The sequence below is a fragment of the Aulonocara stuartgranti genome (genome assembly GCF_965226115.1).
Source record: "Aulonocara stuartgranti genome assembly, chromosome: 23".
NCBI lineage: Eukaryota > Metazoa > Chordata > Actinopteri > Cichliformes > Cichlidae > Aulonocara > Aulonocara stuartgranti.
The window spans coordinates 49,425,208-49,441,549 of NC_138958.1; the positions used below are offsets into that span (position 1 = coordinate 49,425,208).

The window sequence follows — 16,342 nt, forward strand, 5'->3', positions numbered from 1 at the left end:
TGCACCTGTGACCCGGGACCAGATAAACAGGAAATGGATGTTTGAAATTCAAAGAAATCCTCTTTTAATAATGAGGAAAAAAGACAGCAGGAGATCCATCGCAACTAACAAAACACTTCAAACACATCAATGCATCAACTTTAATCAACTTCATTTGGTTCAAATGAAGGAATCTAACAAAGCACTCACTAAAATGAAACACCAGTTAGTTTCCCGAGCTCAACAGGTCGAACACCTGAGTTTGGTTTGCGGTGCAGTTTTTATTTCTTCTAGATAACTTGGGTTATTTGCACAGGAAGGTTTTTTAAATGTATTTCTTAAGTACGATCTTATATGGGGGTTGATTTTATAGCATAACAGAATAATGTAATAACTCTAATAGAGTATAAAACATTTGCAGAATGAAGTACAAGGTGAAGAAAAGTCAGAACGTCCCTATTTGAAAATACAGTCTCAGAAGGTCAGAGATGGACAAATTCAGCTACAGAAACATGTGGCCATTTTTTTAAAGCCATAGAGCATATTACAGACGACACAAAGAGCAAACACTGTAAACTTCTAACCACAGACCTCACACAGCTCACACACGTCAGAGTGAAGCTGTCATTTCCTGAAGCTTCCACACAAGAGAACTGGCAACAAGGTGGAGTCCTCATGGATCACTAGCAGAGAAATGTGGGTGGGTGCCAGACCACATGGACTCGACTCACTTTATTTCATACAAAGGAGCAGACTAATGCTGTCATCCTTAAAGACTAACTAGAAACAAGCAGTGCGCTCGCATCGACTCGACTTGTTTTGCAAGTTTGAAGTGAGATGGTACTTTGGAGTCAGCCTCCCGAGATGATGGCTGGCTGGTTTTTGAAAAAATCTCATATTTATACAATGAGCAGCAGACTTTCCTGACTTGCAGAGGTCAACGTCCTCCTCAGTCATGCGCCATGAGTGGCACAGATACTATTCATCAAATAACTAACATGGCCTTGATTGTTACTCCAGAGACTTATCTGCGATGTAGCTTTATAGCATTTTCATTAGCAATCGTATGATTTGTGTTACAATGACCTTTGTGGACGGGCCCGGACCCCCAGGCCTCGTCCGTGACGCCGACGGTGAGCGCAACGTTTTTGTTTTCTTGCGCTTAAAATAACCTGATCAGCGTTCTGCGAACGGTTTGTTTACATTTCTCACATCTGTGATTGTTCACACGGGTTGGACACGAGCAGAGAGGGCTTTCAAGATGAAAAAGCCAACGTGAAACTTTAACGGACGACAAAGTTTTTCAATCAAATCTCCGTCACACCCTTCCTTGACCTCATCACGTTATCCACCTTAGTCAAGGAACAGTGGTTCGGGAAAATATGCATTTGTTTTTTGGACCAGTTTAAAACGTATCTCAACTAGTGATGTGCGGATCGATACTGAAATATCGATTCCTCCGATACCCGTCATTGTGTCCGGCCCCTTGGCGTGCACACTCACAACAATGGCTGAGCGTAAACAGAGTCATGTGCAGACGTATTTTACCTCCACGAACAGCTGAGACGTGGTTTGCCATACATGTGGCAAGAATGTGAGGTGTTGTGGTAACACCGCTGACCTGGTCAAACACCTCAGAGTGAATCATATCACAGAATATGACGAGCGTATGTTGAGGCGAACTGAAGAGGAGGAGAGGGAGAGGTGCTGCCAGGGCGAGACAGACGTCTCTCACGGAGTCCTTTAATGCTGCAGGCAGGCAACAAATAGCCACAACTTCAGGTTTTTCATTTCTATATGATAATTCTGCATCATTAAGTGATAAGAACAAGTAATCTGATGTCCTGTGATCATTACGACGCTATAATTTGAGATAAAATAAAAGATAGAGTAAAAAAAACAAGTTTTTGTACAGAGTATCGTATCAGATCAGTATCGTCGATACCACCCTGAATTTTACTTGGTATCGGATCGGAAAGGAAATCAGTGGAAATCAAATCCTGCTTCTACAGGTGTCCAGTTCATTCACTCTGACCCCTCCAGATAAGCGTTGCCAGTTCTCACTGTGCTGTAGATCACATTTTCTTGTGTTTGGGGTTATAACGGTTACTTTTGAGGTCTGTGTTATAAAGCAAGTTAATCCTGAATTTAACTGGAGAAGACAAATTCCCACTGCGTGGTGTAGTGCACAGCCAGGCATTCTTTACATTAGTTCGTTTGACAAAACCAAAAAGCCGAAAGTATTTACTTGGAGTTTGGTTTGATGAAATAAGTGCCAGAATCAGTGAATACAAATGATTCCAATGACATGAAAACTGGTGGAAGGACAAATCCCTCAAGAAAAGCACGACTAGCACATTAAGTTTGTTTGTAATCATCATCATCTCTAACACCATGCGCACAACAGTGATTTTGTTACAGAACACTAAGATAGTAAAATCTGGGAAATGATGATATTTCTTTCCAAAACTTCCTGTCTGGAAGACATTAAAGCTGCTGTGCCACCTGCAGCTTCTTTCAATCTATGTTATGTGAATATATCTTTTTCTTTTTGGGTTTGAACATCCATTCAAACTCACTCTCTGCCTAGCAAGTGTCATTCCCTCATTTCCTTGGGGTCCAGCTTCACATACGTGGCACTGAGCCTTTTCCTTTGTCACCTCTTTCTGCTACATGCCTAGCCTCCCAGTTTCTTGGTCTATTTTCTTCATTTCGCTAACTACACTTCTTTTTCTTTGTAAATCTCTTCCTTCAAATACTTTCAAAATCACTTTTCTTTTTTCCCTTTCTTCTGTGCAGAGAAGCCGTCAAACCCCTTCTTGGCAGTTTATCTCAATAAAGCTGTACTATCCCAGCCATCTGGTAAGTCTTCCCTACTACCCAGAGCCTGTTTATACTCCTGCATGTCTCTGCCTTCACTCACTTCCTCTTCTTGATGTCCAAACTCATCCTTCAAACTACCATTTGATGCTGCATAGCTGCATTCTCCCTGACACCTCCTTGTCTCCTGTCTTTTTGATTTCACCTTCTGCATAATATTTAGTTGCCCTGTGTGCAGCTTCCTCCACTTTCATATATTTCTACAAGTTCCTCCCTGGGCCCTGTTTCAGGAAGCCGGTTTAGAAAACTCAGAGTGAAAAACGATACGCAGGGTTGAGTAATCCCGAACTGTCCAACTCGGAATATTCGGTTTCAGAAAGGCTGATAACAATTAGTTCAGTCAACGCGGAGTTGCTTTAACCCCAAGTGAAGCGCGCGGACGAGGATACATAAAGCCCTGATAAGCGGAGCACAGATTAAGCGAGTCACCATGGAGACGGAGGGAAAGAAGGCGCGGTCAATGTATTTCACAGCGCTTGAGGCTGAAATTCTGATGGCAGCATATGCCGATAACATGCAAATTCCGCGGAAAAAAGTAACACAGCCACAGCTGCAAAAGCATGCATGGCAAAACATAGCCGACAGAGTCAATGCGTGAGTGTTAATTTAAACATTGATCGAGGGATTTCCACCCATTTAACACGTTATTTTATCATATGTTATTTTATTTGTTATTTTATACATTTTATTTTGTGATGTGATGTGAGCGCAGGTGCGACCCAACAGGCCCCAAACGTTCCTGGCAGCAAGTAAAAATGAAATATAAAAATATAGTCCAAACAGGTAAGGTGTAATTGTATTATGAGCCATACTGCTTGGTCTGTTTGTCCGATGTAAATCAATTGCAGTTAGAGGCTACATTAATTTTCTTTCTGTAAGCACTTATTGAAATTATCTGAGCACATTACAAGTACATATTTGCTTACTCTGTATGCTCAAATGTGACCCGTTATAGCCAACAGAAAAAAAGCGGAGGCCCGAAAAACAGGTGGGGGTCCTCCACCACCACCACTCACAGAGGCTGAGCAGTTGGCCCTCAGCCAAAACAGTGGGCGCCCTGTGGCTGAAGGCATCTCTGCGGGGACATCCTCTGAGTCAATAACCCCGCAAGACACAAGTGCCTACATAAGGGGTACATTCAAAATAATACATGATGTGCATACATCCTTTCTTCACAGTCACCTTTGCAGTGCTACTCATTCATTTGATAAACTCTTTACCATAATGAATTATTTTGTAGTGAAGTTATTTTCCTACTGATTTTGCCTTCCCTCAGTCTTGGTTGTCTTTGAGAGCATAATGACAATGAAGTGTAAGGTGCTTGGTATGTTTGTTAATTGCCATTTGGTCCCTTGTAAGTTATAAGTGACCTGTATAAACCTCATATTCTATCAGTTGATGGTGATGGTGTACTGCATCTGGTGCAGCCTCCTGTTGAGCCAGACCAACATGCAGTTGTGAGTAATACTCCACAGATTATATGAGTTTACAGTAGAACAGCAATGTTGTTTATTTCTTTACTACAGGAAAATAATGAAGAAACATTGACAGCTGTTACAGAGGAGGAAGCAACAGAGACACTTTATGAGGTTTACATCTTTTAATACTTTGTGTACAGGAAACACAGGTGACCAATAAAGCCAGTTGAACAAAAAATCTGTTTATTCTTCTTTCAACATGTTGAGGTGATGGGTCAAAAGAAATGATTGTGACATATGGTGTCTCTGACTGCACTTCCATCTTGTATGTCCGTGGGAGGGTCAGGATGTTCATGGTTTGGATCACTGCTGATGTTTGGTTCAGAAGGACAGTGTTCTCCTCTAATTGTGGCAATGTTGTGAAGAATCACACATGCCACAATAATGTCACATGCCCTTTCTGGGGTGACCCTGAGCCTTTGCAGGCACTGGAACCGGGCCTTAAGCATTCCGATAGTCATTTCAACTCTGGCTCTTGTCCTGCAATGAGCCAGATTATATCGCTGCTGTGGGCCCGGTTCAGGGTCAGAGTAAGGGGTAAGCAAATAGGGTAAACATGGATACCCCCTATCACCAAGCAAGTAGCCAGTGAACTCTCCTAAGACAGAAGGGTACACTTCAGTTCAAATGTCCCTGAAGCAATTGGTCTTTATATATTTTAAAGTATTTTCAACTCACCATGTCCAAATTTTGTGCTCAGTGTACATTCACGGAATATTTGTGAGTCATGGACAGAGCCTGGCCACTTGGCTTCCACATTTGTGATAATGTTGGCAGCATCACATATGATCTTCACAGTGCAGAGAACACAAATTAGCATCCATTACTATAATGAAATAATTTGTTAGTTTGACATGCTACAGGGAACTATGTACCTGTACATTAATGCTGTGGAAAGACTTCCTGTTCACATAGTCTCCTTCATTTACTGAAGGAGCAATAATTGGAATGTGAGTGCCATCTATACAGCCAATCACGCCTGGGAACCCTGAAAATAAATGTAAAATTTAAGTAGTAGTTCAAGTATCACCACATCATAAATTAAGTTTTGGTCATCCTGATACCTGCAATTTTGTGGCATCCCTCTTTGATAAATCTTGTGGGTCTGTGACCGGGGAACACCACAGACGAGTACAGGAGACGTTTCAGTGCAACTGTAACATTCCTGACTGCCCGACAGACGGTAGCCTTGGAAACGTGCTCAGCATCACCAATATTATACAGAAAGCTCCCGTTTGCAAAAAACCGAAGTGCAATACAAATAATATGCAATGAACTGAGAGCATGTCCGCGATGTGTCACATGCGTAATATATGGCCTGAGGATGTTATCCAAATAAATTATAGATTGTGCTGAGAAACGGTAACGTTCACACAGAAAATCATCAGGAAATGATAAAATGTCCAAACGCGCTCTGATCACTCTCTCCCGGCGGAGAGCTCTGCGGAGAATTTGGGCTTCACGATCTACTGGCTCTTCAAGGAAGTGGCACGCCATGTCCGACACTTCCTACTGTCAGGTTTCCGACAAAGGGGCGGAGACAGTCAGGGTTAGTTGTAGTAAACCTGCTAGGGGGCAGGTTAGCTTCACGGCGTGTGTCGTCATAGTGACTCACTCAGGCTGCAGCTGAACTCGCTTTGTGAAACCGAAAACCCAGAGTTTTCGTTAACTCAGGGTATACTTACTCAGTTTTTCCACTAAACCGGCTTCCTGAAACAGGGCCCTGCTGACCAAAAAATAATCCAGGCGAGAGTAGGAGTGATGGACATGTGAGAAGAAAGTACAGTCGTGGCCAAAAAGTTTTGAGAATGACACAAATATTAGTTTTCACAAAGTTTGCTGCTAAACTGCTTTTAGATCTTTGTTTCAGTTGTGTCTGTGATGTACTGAAATATAATGACAAGCACTTCATACGTTTCAAAGGCTTTTATTGACAATTACATGACATTTATGCAAACAGTCAGTATTTGCAGTGTTGGCCCTTCTTTTTCAGGACCTCTGCAATTCGACTGGGCGTGCTCTCAGTCAAATCCTGACTGACAGCAACCCATTCTGTCATAATCACTTCTTGGAGTTTGTCAGAATTAGTGGGTTTTTGTTTCCTCCACCCGCCTCTTGAGGATTGACCATAAATTCTCAATTGGATTAAGATCTGGGGACCTGGTCCCCGAGCCAGTTATCACTTTTGCCTTATGGCACGGTGCTGTGGAACGCCAGGACTGCCATAATGAAATAATTAAATACACCATTAAATAATTAATTAAATGTGGCAATAATTAATTAAAATTGGAAATAATTAAATAAATATTTACAACACATTTAAATAAGTATTGACAGTTTTAATTAATTATTTAATGATGTATTTATTTAATTCATTTTGGCACTTTTGTCCCCTTCATGTCTCAACTTGAAATCATTTTATCTGTCAGCCTCACCCATCAAATAAGTGGGCGGGGTTAACGCTGCCACTGCAGCTTCTCTAGCATTTGATTGGTTGCCGTGCAAAGTAAGTCAAGACAGGTCGATCCTACATAATCGATTGCTTGTGTGGCCTTGGGGCAGCCAGGTATCCCAGAATGCATTTCAAATCACCGTCAGCAATGGTGGTGTAAAGTTATAAAATATCCTGTTTTTCTGTCACCAACTACACTTTTAACAGTGTTTTAGCCGCGAATGTCGCAGCGTAATCTTCACACGTCTGGTCAGGTTGTCAACATAGAACGTGTTTGCAAAAGTGCTCAGATGTTTTCAGAGATTTCACTCGCTCTGCTAACAGTCAGCTGACAGAGAGCACCGAGCTCACAGCCCCGGTGTTCCAGCTTAACTGTTTTTGGGGTTTTTTTGGGGGGGGGTTACGTTACCCAGTTTGTTTACATATTCCACTGTCCGTGTTCCACATGTTGCATTTGCAGATTCTCATTTTCACCGTCTTTTTCCGCCTTGTGTCTCTGTGCTTCTGTAACATAAAGAACGAGCTGACGTGTTTCTCAGGACACCAGCGATCAGCTCAACAGGCCCTCAGTTTACCTGCATGCATCCTCCTCCTCACCTGTCAGCTGTTTAGCTGCTAATTCAAGAAACGCGCCCACGTGACCTGGTGATAGTCACAGTTTAACTGGGCAGCCGGTGCTCGATATAACGCAATGTCAGCGCATTTTTCTGCACAAGATAAGTAAATATAGTTTTTTCCCCGAGCGCAGAGCTGCTGAAGCTTGTTTCCCTACAGAGCACTTTATAGGCGAACCAACTTCATCAGCAGCTGATGTCCAATCACACAGCTTTGAAACCTCAGCTGAGTTTTAGCTCTCAGTGGTTAAACGCTGGACTTAATTCACTCAGGTTCTGTCTGTCGGGTCACGTTTACTTCGCTGTTTTATTTACAACTGAGCAAATCGGTTTGGCTGAGGTTAAACTGCATGTCTCCAAAAGTTGATTCTGTTCATCTGGACGTAGCGTTTTGTTTCGTCATCATCCAGGTGACTTCTTCAGTCTCAGCTGACTGCAGGTTTCAATCTTATAAACAGTACATTTGCATAATGACTGAAACCAGCCCACTGAAGGAACAATGGGCTGGGAGGTCAGTTCATTAATCAGAATTATGCAAACTGTCACAGCCATTGATCAACAACCACTGATCAATGTCCATGAGTCCCATTCACAGAGAGTTGGGGAATGGCTGCAATCACAGCATGTAAGATGGTGACAGATGTACCCTTAGGCTCCTCCTCGATTCAGAGATGGTCTTTCCCTTTTCACTTACTTCCCTGGATGATTGAGAATGCATCAAGACGTCATAACTTCATAGTTTTACTGAAGTTTAATGGTTCACTGTGTTAGACTGAACCGTTCGCTTTTCTTTATCTGGTGTGTTTTGGATTTAACAGTGAATTTCGAGATTAAACTGACTTTTAAAATGTTTTTATACAAAGAGGAAAGAGACGGCGTATTTCCACTGAGAGGAGCAGAGCTTGCAACAGCGTGTTCAGACTGCAACCTGGGCAGAAATATTACATCATCTGGTTTTTAATAGTTATTCAACTGTATTCTAAGCACCAGCGATCTGTTAGAATTTTTAGAGTTTACTTAACTAAAAATAAACGAGGTTAACATATAATTTGTGTGATTGTTTTTGTTTGTTTGTGTGTGTTTCGGTCATGTTATGTTTACCTGTCAAAGGCTTGTTAAAAACTATGAAACACATGGTGCAGACTTCTGGATGTTAGAAGAAAACTAATACTGCTCATGAATGAGACTAAAGGCAGGAAGGTGTCCTGTAAAACTAAACATGTTAATAGGACCTCCCTATTTATATCATAGTTTATGATATCGCACGTGTATTTCAGTAATAGCCTGCTGATTTCAGTGTAGTGGTGAACAGTCACACAGCTCCGTGGGTGTTATCTGTGAGACTGCTTAACTATAATTTATCCAAGTTAACGTCAGTTAACCATTCAGACAGTTCTGCTGCAATGACAAACCTCATGTCGCCGGTAGGTTTCCGCTGTGCCAGCTGTTTACATTACAGCTGCTTATGCAGTAACCATGGTAACCACGGACTCCAGGTCAGACAACAATTTTACATATACGATCTTAAAACAGGACACAGCCACTGTACGTGCTGGCCTCATATCAAATGTGAACGCAGACTGAGTCTATGTTTGACGTTTGTTTATATCTAATCTTCCTCTCAAACATTTAAACAGCAGCGAGTCTGCAGCTGAGGGAACACAAACTCAAACTGTCGGAACAGGTTTGATCGTTTTGTGTATGATTTATGATTTATTAAACGTATAAATGTTATTCTAATCTGCTGCTGAGTCTCTTACGCTGATGAAAATGCAGAAAACACAGATCACGGACACCTGTTCAACCAATCACATTCATTCCACTTTGATCTGCGACAAACAGACGGTTCATCTCTGTTACAGTGTTGCGTTAGACTGCTATATTTTTTGGTCTTTATGCTGTAGATTTTCACGTCTCTGGAATAGTTGGCAGTAAAAAGGATGATTTTCTGTAAAATCATATTGATATGAGCCGTGACATATTCGTAGATGACAGTTAGATTAGTCAGCTGGGAAACTCTGGGTTAACTCAGAGAGCTGAAGATATCGTGGACATGCTGACCTCGCTCCGTGGTGTACAGGGCCGTTTACCCTCGTGATTAATATTCACAATTAAAATATTAGCCGAACATCATGAAGTCTGTATGTGTGTCATAGTGTCGAACAACCTTTGTACAGTTAAAGCCAGCAGTTACTACATGAAACACCAACGTTATCTCTTTTATGCGTTTATACGCAGGTCACGCTGATTACTGAACAAAAACACAAAGATCAGATGTTAATCGGATTTATTTGCTTTCTCTCCTCCTTAAACATGTTTTTATGTTAGTTATAATTCAGAATTGGCGACTGAAACACGCAGGACACATACGAACATCAGGAAATAAAAACCTGATAAATATAACCTCAGTAAATGAAGTCAGTGTACTGCGGGGGTTATGGCGGCTGAAATCAAATCACTTTGACTGTCACATCACATGTGCAGGTACACTGGTACAGTACATGCGAGTGAAATTCTTGTGTGCGAGCTTCACAAGCAACAGAGGTGTGCAAAAATACAATAACATAAGAACAAGCAAAATAGAAGAATGGCTAAATCTGAGAGTTATATGGAAATTAAATAGAGTAAACAATAAAATAAAATATACAGAGGTTGGTAGTTGGACATGTGCAAAACAAGTGGCATTTATATACAGTGTGGAGTGCATAATGTTGAAGTTCCAGTAGTGAAGGTGAGGTGTCTATGAAGTGTCCAGCAGTCTGATGGCCTGGTGGAAGAAGCTGTCTCTCAGTCTGCTGGTTGGGGACCGGATGCTGCAGAACCTCCTTCCTGATGGAAGTAGTCTGAACAGTTGATGGCTGGGGGGACTGGAGTCCTTGATGGTCCTCCCCGCTTTCCTCAGGCAGCGCTTCCTGTAGATGTCTTGGAGGGAGGGAAGCTCACCTCCAATTATCCGTTCAGAACACCGCACTACTCGCTGGAGAGCTTTGCGGTTGTAAGCGGTGCTGTTGCCGTACCAGGTGGTGATGCATCCAGTGAGGATGCTCTCAATGGCAAAGCGATAGAAGGTCCTGAGGATGCGGGGGCTCATGCCGAATCTTTTCAGTCTCCTGACAAAGAAGAGGCGCTGCTGCGCCTTCTTCACTGTTTTGTTTATGTGTCCTGACTAGGGCTGCATGATTAATCGTTAGAAAATCGCGATCTCAATTCATACTTATGTGCGATCTCATTTCCAAATTACAACGATTTAAAAAAAAAAGAGAGAGAAAAGACGACGATGATTGTACCGCATTTAGATCCGGGATGTAATCTGCATGAAAACAAGCGCTCACTCTTCCTGCTCAACAAATGACAAGGGCGGAGCCTTATACCACGTGGTACAGAAGCTGGCTGGGAAAATTAGCAGGGAAAAAACCACGGAGAGCACGTCAGGGATGACGAAAGTAACAGGAGAAAATCCGTCCCGGTCAACAACCCAAACATCAATAACGGGAACCTTATACAGCGCTTCTCTATACACGTCGAACTCCCGCAGGCACAAAGAAATTAGGGAGGCTATCACTTATCACCTGACCAAAGATATGGCTCCCATCAACACTGTGCAAAACGAGGGATTTAGGAAAATGATCAACACCCTAGACAAACGCTACACAGTGCCGTCCCGCAACTATTTTTCTATTGTTGCACTACCTGCTCTATACACGCAGTGTCGAGCAACGGTGGAGACGGAGTTTCAAGCAGTACAACATTTTGCGGCAACAACAAAACGTGAGACATTTGTTGTTTTTATGTTTATTTATTGTTTTTATGTTCAGTCTCAACTGTTACGAAGTTGATGTGCAGTTAATAAGTGCAATAAATATTTATACTGGAAAAGAAAACCGTGAGAGAATCGTGATCTCAATTCTAAGCAAAAAAATCGTGATTCTCATTTTATGCAAAATCGTGCAGCCCTAGTACTGACCACGTAAGATCGTCAGCCAGATGTACACCAAGGAAGCGGAAGCTGCTCACTCTCCACAGCAGCACCATTGATGGTGATGGGGGTGTGTACTTCTCTGCACCTCCGGAAGTCCACTATCAACTCCTTTGTCTTTGCGACGTTGAGGGTGAGATGGTTGTCTTGACACCGGTGGGTCAGGGCGCTGACCTCCTCCCTGTAAGCCGTCTCATCACCTTTGGTGATAAGACCCACCACTGTAGTGTCGTCCGCAAACTGTACTCCGCCCTCTCCTGTGAGTACAGGACAGGGCTCAGTACACACCCCTGTGGAGCACCAGTGTTCAGTGTGAGGGGGGATGAGTTGATGCTGCCCAGTCTGACCACTTGGCATCTGTCAGACAGGAAGTTAAGAATCCAGCTGCAGAGGGAGCTGCTCAGTCCTAGATCCTGCAGTTTCCTGTCCAGCTTTGAGGGAACGATGGTATTGAATACTGAGCTGTAATCTACAAACAGCATTCTCACATACGTGTCTCTCTTCTCCAGGTGTGACAGGGCAGTGTGTAGTGTCAGGGCTATGGCATCATCAGTGGACCTCTTGTGGCGGTATGCAAATTGTAGAGGGTCCAGTGAGTCGGGTAGTGCAGAGCAGATGAAGTCCCTGACCAGCTTCTCGAAGCATTTGCTCACAATGGGGGTCAGGGCTACAGGTCGCCAGAAGTTCAATGATGAGATGGTGGAGGATTTGGGTACAGAGACGATGGTGGCCATTTTGAAGAAGGCTGGGACTACAGACAGAGAGAGGGAAAGGTTGAAGATGTGTGTAAACACTGTGTGTGCGCACTGATGTCATCCACCAGTGTCCTGTTATATTTTAGATAGCAAGGAGCAGACGGCCGAGGTTATTAAACTCCACCGAGACAGCGGTGATGCTAATCAGAAGGCTAGACCGTCTGATATTACAGCCTCGCACTTCCGGCCTACCCGACCTTCGGAGGACCCGGCCCACATAGACCGTGAAGGCCGGGTCCTCAGGAGGATGCAGCCTATGAAAGTACTCACTAGCTGTATCACAATTCAGGGTCTGAAGCCTTAACGGTCCTCAAGGGCCGCGTACTCAAAGACCGCAAAGGCCGGAAGTGCAAGGCTTGTGAAATGGGACGGCAGGAGCAGGAACATGAATAATGACAGTAGATGTTTGTGTGAAAGTGCTGGAAGCAAATGAGTGTGTGATGTTCTTTCAGTGTTGCACTTTGTAGACGCTCCCTGAGCACTGGTCTCACAGCCAGCTGCACATAGAGACCAGTGTTGTTAGTCCAGGTCAGAAGATGACTTGTTGGAATGAAAATGAGCTTGTAGTTTGTCTGCTTTAATAAAGTGACTGGAAAAAGGTGTTGGACTTCAAATATGTCCATTTCTGTCACACTTCACCTTTAAAAGTGAAGCCATGTGGTTCCTGGAAGGAAAAACACGACTTTTTCAAGTCTTTGTCCTGTTTTTATGAGAAATGTACGACTTTAATGTGAAACATTCAGAGTTTTTTCTCTTGTTGTGTTTGTTTGAAGCTGCTTCCTGTTGGCTTCAGCTGTTTGGAGTTTCCATTTTCTAAACTTCTACATTCTGAACCTTCTTCAGCTCTGAACAGATGATGAAACACTGAATGATTTCAAGCACTTTGTCTAATAAACTTACATCTTTCATTCTTTATACAGTGTCTGTGGTTTGTCAGATATTGGCCTTGATTATCTGGCAGCAGCGCTGAAGTCCAACCCCTCGTATCCCACAGAGGTGGACCTGAGTGGAACCTACAGCAACCTGAAGGATCCAGGAGTGAAGCATCTGTGTGGTTTCCTGGAGAATCCACGATGTCGATTTGAAACTCTGAGGTCAGTCAGCATGTTTTAGTTGTGCTGAGATGAATATGATGTGAAAGTTGTGCTGACACTAAACTGCAGACATCAGGCTGATATTATACTGATCCACACTGAGGATCTTCATGGTAAAGTCTGTTTTCTTCTTCTCTGGTGGTCCATTGACTGCAGCAGAACAATGTTCACATTTCAAACAGTGATACTCAACGTATGGCCCGCGGCCCACACGCGGCCTGCCCACCTTTCCTGATTCAGAGAGAGGGGACCCTGATTAACTGTGTAGCTTCTTCCTCACAGTTCTAAGTATCAGACACAACAATGAATAATCCACAGCTGACTGTCTTTAGAGGGTCAAAGGTCACGGCACACAGCAGACAGTCAGAAATATTCTAACTCTGATCATTTATCAGTTGTGACACTGTGAGACTTGATCAGAGGTGTGATCATCACAGCAGAGGCCTTTGTGTCAAAGTCACTGAGGATCAAACAGAAACACATGAAGCAGATTTTCCTCTTCTGGTTTTTTATAGCAGATAACCTTCAAAATATTCTGCAGTCGATCAAAAACTGAAGCAAACCATGAAGCAACATGTGAACATGAGCTGATGCTGCTGAAGTGAAGCAAAGTTACAGAGGTTTGATTACAGACACAGCTGAGAGTTTGTAATCTGTCATCATTTTAAAAAGTTTCCATGGAACAGCAGAAATGAGGCTTTACTGTCAGAGGCCGACAGCACTGAACACAACAGCAGACTGGTGGCTAATAAACAGTGAATGATGCAGAAACAGATGTTTGAAGCTGTTCTTGGAGTACACTGAGAGAGAGAGAGCTGTGCAGGCAGGAACAGCCAAAGTCAGAGAGAATTCATGAGCATATTGATCAAACGTGAAGCAGAGTTTGGATCTTCTTTTGCTGCTGCTTCACTCAGTTTTGGTTGGAGACAGATGAAACCTGCAGCTTCAGGATCTGTGAGCTGTCCACTTTCAGCCCCGACGGCGTGTCCGTGTACGTGCCGTGGAGCGAACGATCCACGCTCTGTGTTTCCATCTTTGTGTGTTTAGCTGCTCTCATTTACTGTTTTAGCTGTTTGCTGCTTGTTGAAATAGTTTGTGAGCTTTAACCTGAGATTCTGGCAAAATACATTTATATTAAACATCGATTCAGGATTGAATGAATCAACATCGTTTTATTCAAATTAAAACCATTTAAATGGGAACATGAATTTTTTACAGCCGCCTCTAATGCTGGGTAATGTCAGCTGGTCCATGTGCAGCTGGCTGTGAGGCTCAGGGAGCGTCTACAAAGTGCAACACTGAAAGAACATCATCCATAAATATTGAGTAAGAACTGGACTCTCATACAGCGAGACTCAAATGCCTTTAAACATCAGCTTATCCTGCTGATCCAAGTCCAACACTGAGTTTGTAAAAACATGTTTGTCAATCATTTTGTTTGGTTTCTGAGGAAAATGATTCAATAACTTGCTGCTAATACACAACATTTCATCATATTTCCTCATAACCCTCTTTTGTCTGACCATTTGATCCCATTTGAATTTGCAATAAAGGATCCACAGAGTTTGGTGACAATAATGACAGTAGATGTTTGTGTGAAAGTGCTGGAAGCAAATGAGTGTGTGATGTTCTTTCAGTGTTGCACTTTGTAGACGCTCCCTGAGCACTGGTCTCACAGCCAGCTGCACATAGAGACCAGTGTTGTTAGTCCAGGTCAGAAGATGACTTGTTGGAATGAAAATGAGCTTGTAGTTTGTCTGCTTTAATAATGTGACTGGAAAAAGGTGTTGGACTTCAAATATGTCCATTTCTGTCACACTTCACCTTTAAAAGTGAAGCCATGTGGTTCCTGGAAGGAAAAACACGACTTTTTCAAGTCTTTGTCCTGTTTTTATGAGAAATGTACGACTTTAATGTTCTTTTTTTTATACTCAATTTTTATTATAATTTACAACATTGCAACTTGTACTTGTCAATGTTCACAAGTAGGACAGTTACAGGAACCGCAATGCAGAAATGTAGATTAAAATAAGAACTGCAATTAGGAAGCACAAAACAAAACCCAAGCAAAACAAACAAACAGACAACAACATAACAAAAAGAAAACAAAACAAAAACTTTATGTAATATTAAATAACATGTGATAGGGCTGGGCGATATATCAAAAATTTATCGTTACCGAAATTTATGACTCTCATCGACGTCATTTTGCCCATGTCGGTAAATTCGGTATTTAAAAAAAAAAAGGAAAGGCATGTGCAGGTTGGCGATGTTCATGTCCCTTTAAGACGCTGTGCTACGTTACAGACTTGACGGGGTGGAGTCACATGACTCTACTACCTGTAACAAGACGAGACACGAGTGAACAAATGGAGGACGATTTAAATGTTGAAGCAGCAGCGACGGAGGTAGAGCTGGTGGAGGAGGAAGAGGAGACGCTTGTTAACAAAAAAAATGCATCATCAATCGTTTGGCAACATTTTGGATTCAACAAGGATGATATTGATCAAAAAATTGTTAAATGTAAACTCTGCAAAAAGACTGTTGCGTCAAGTCAAGGTAACACAACCAACCTCTTAATAAATAATATTTATTATTAAACTATTTTGTTTACAAGGGATATACATTTTTTAGAGAGCATGGTTACATATTGTATCCGACACTTTTTATTTTGTTCAGTTAATAAATCTTAACCACTAAAAGTACTTACTACTATTGTCTTCATTTATTTTCAGTGACATTTTACAGTCCTTTAAAGTGGTAATAATATAATTGCAATGAATAGGTCTAGGGGGAATAATATTATCAAAATAACTGGAGGAACTATGCTGCCTGCCACAGCCCCATCAAATGAAAAAAAAAAAAACGTTTGTTTTTTGGCACTTGGGGTGGTTATCGTCCATTTATCGTTATCGAGGTTAATTGCTCAATTTATCATGATATTGATTTTAGGCCATATCGCCCAGCCCTAACATGTGACAAACTTAGCCGTAAATGGACAAAACGAAACAGACCTATGCTAAATTATTGAAACAGTAAAGCATGTATGGGTCGCCAACGCTCAGTAAACAATTCTCTCTGAATCCGCAGAGCAGATGTTATTTCCTCCATCTG

At 42.3% G+C, this 16,342-nt stretch overlaps 1 protein-coding gene and 1 long non-coding RNA gene across 3 annotated transcripts in view; one reads left to right on the top strand and one right to left on the bottom strand.

Annotated features, from left to right (window-relative positions):
• Positions 1 to 16,342, top strand: part of LOC309701533 (protein NLRC3-like) — a 232,642-nt gene that overhangs the window by 114,049 nt on the left and 102,251 nt on the right. The window lies entirely within an intron of this gene.
• Positions 4,441 to 6,034, bottom strand: LOC309701607. Of its 2 annotated transcripts, XR_014275166.1 has the most exons (3): positions 5,213 to 6,034; positions 5,016 to 5,127; positions 4,441 to 4,935 (listed from the first exon to the last, which is right to left on the bottom strand). It is a non-coding gene; the product is annotated as an uncharacterized lncRNA (long non-coding RNA). The 2 variants fall into 2 exon arrangements; XR_014275167.1 differs by lacking the exon at positions 5,213 to 6,034 and having other exon boundaries at positions 5,016 to 5,186.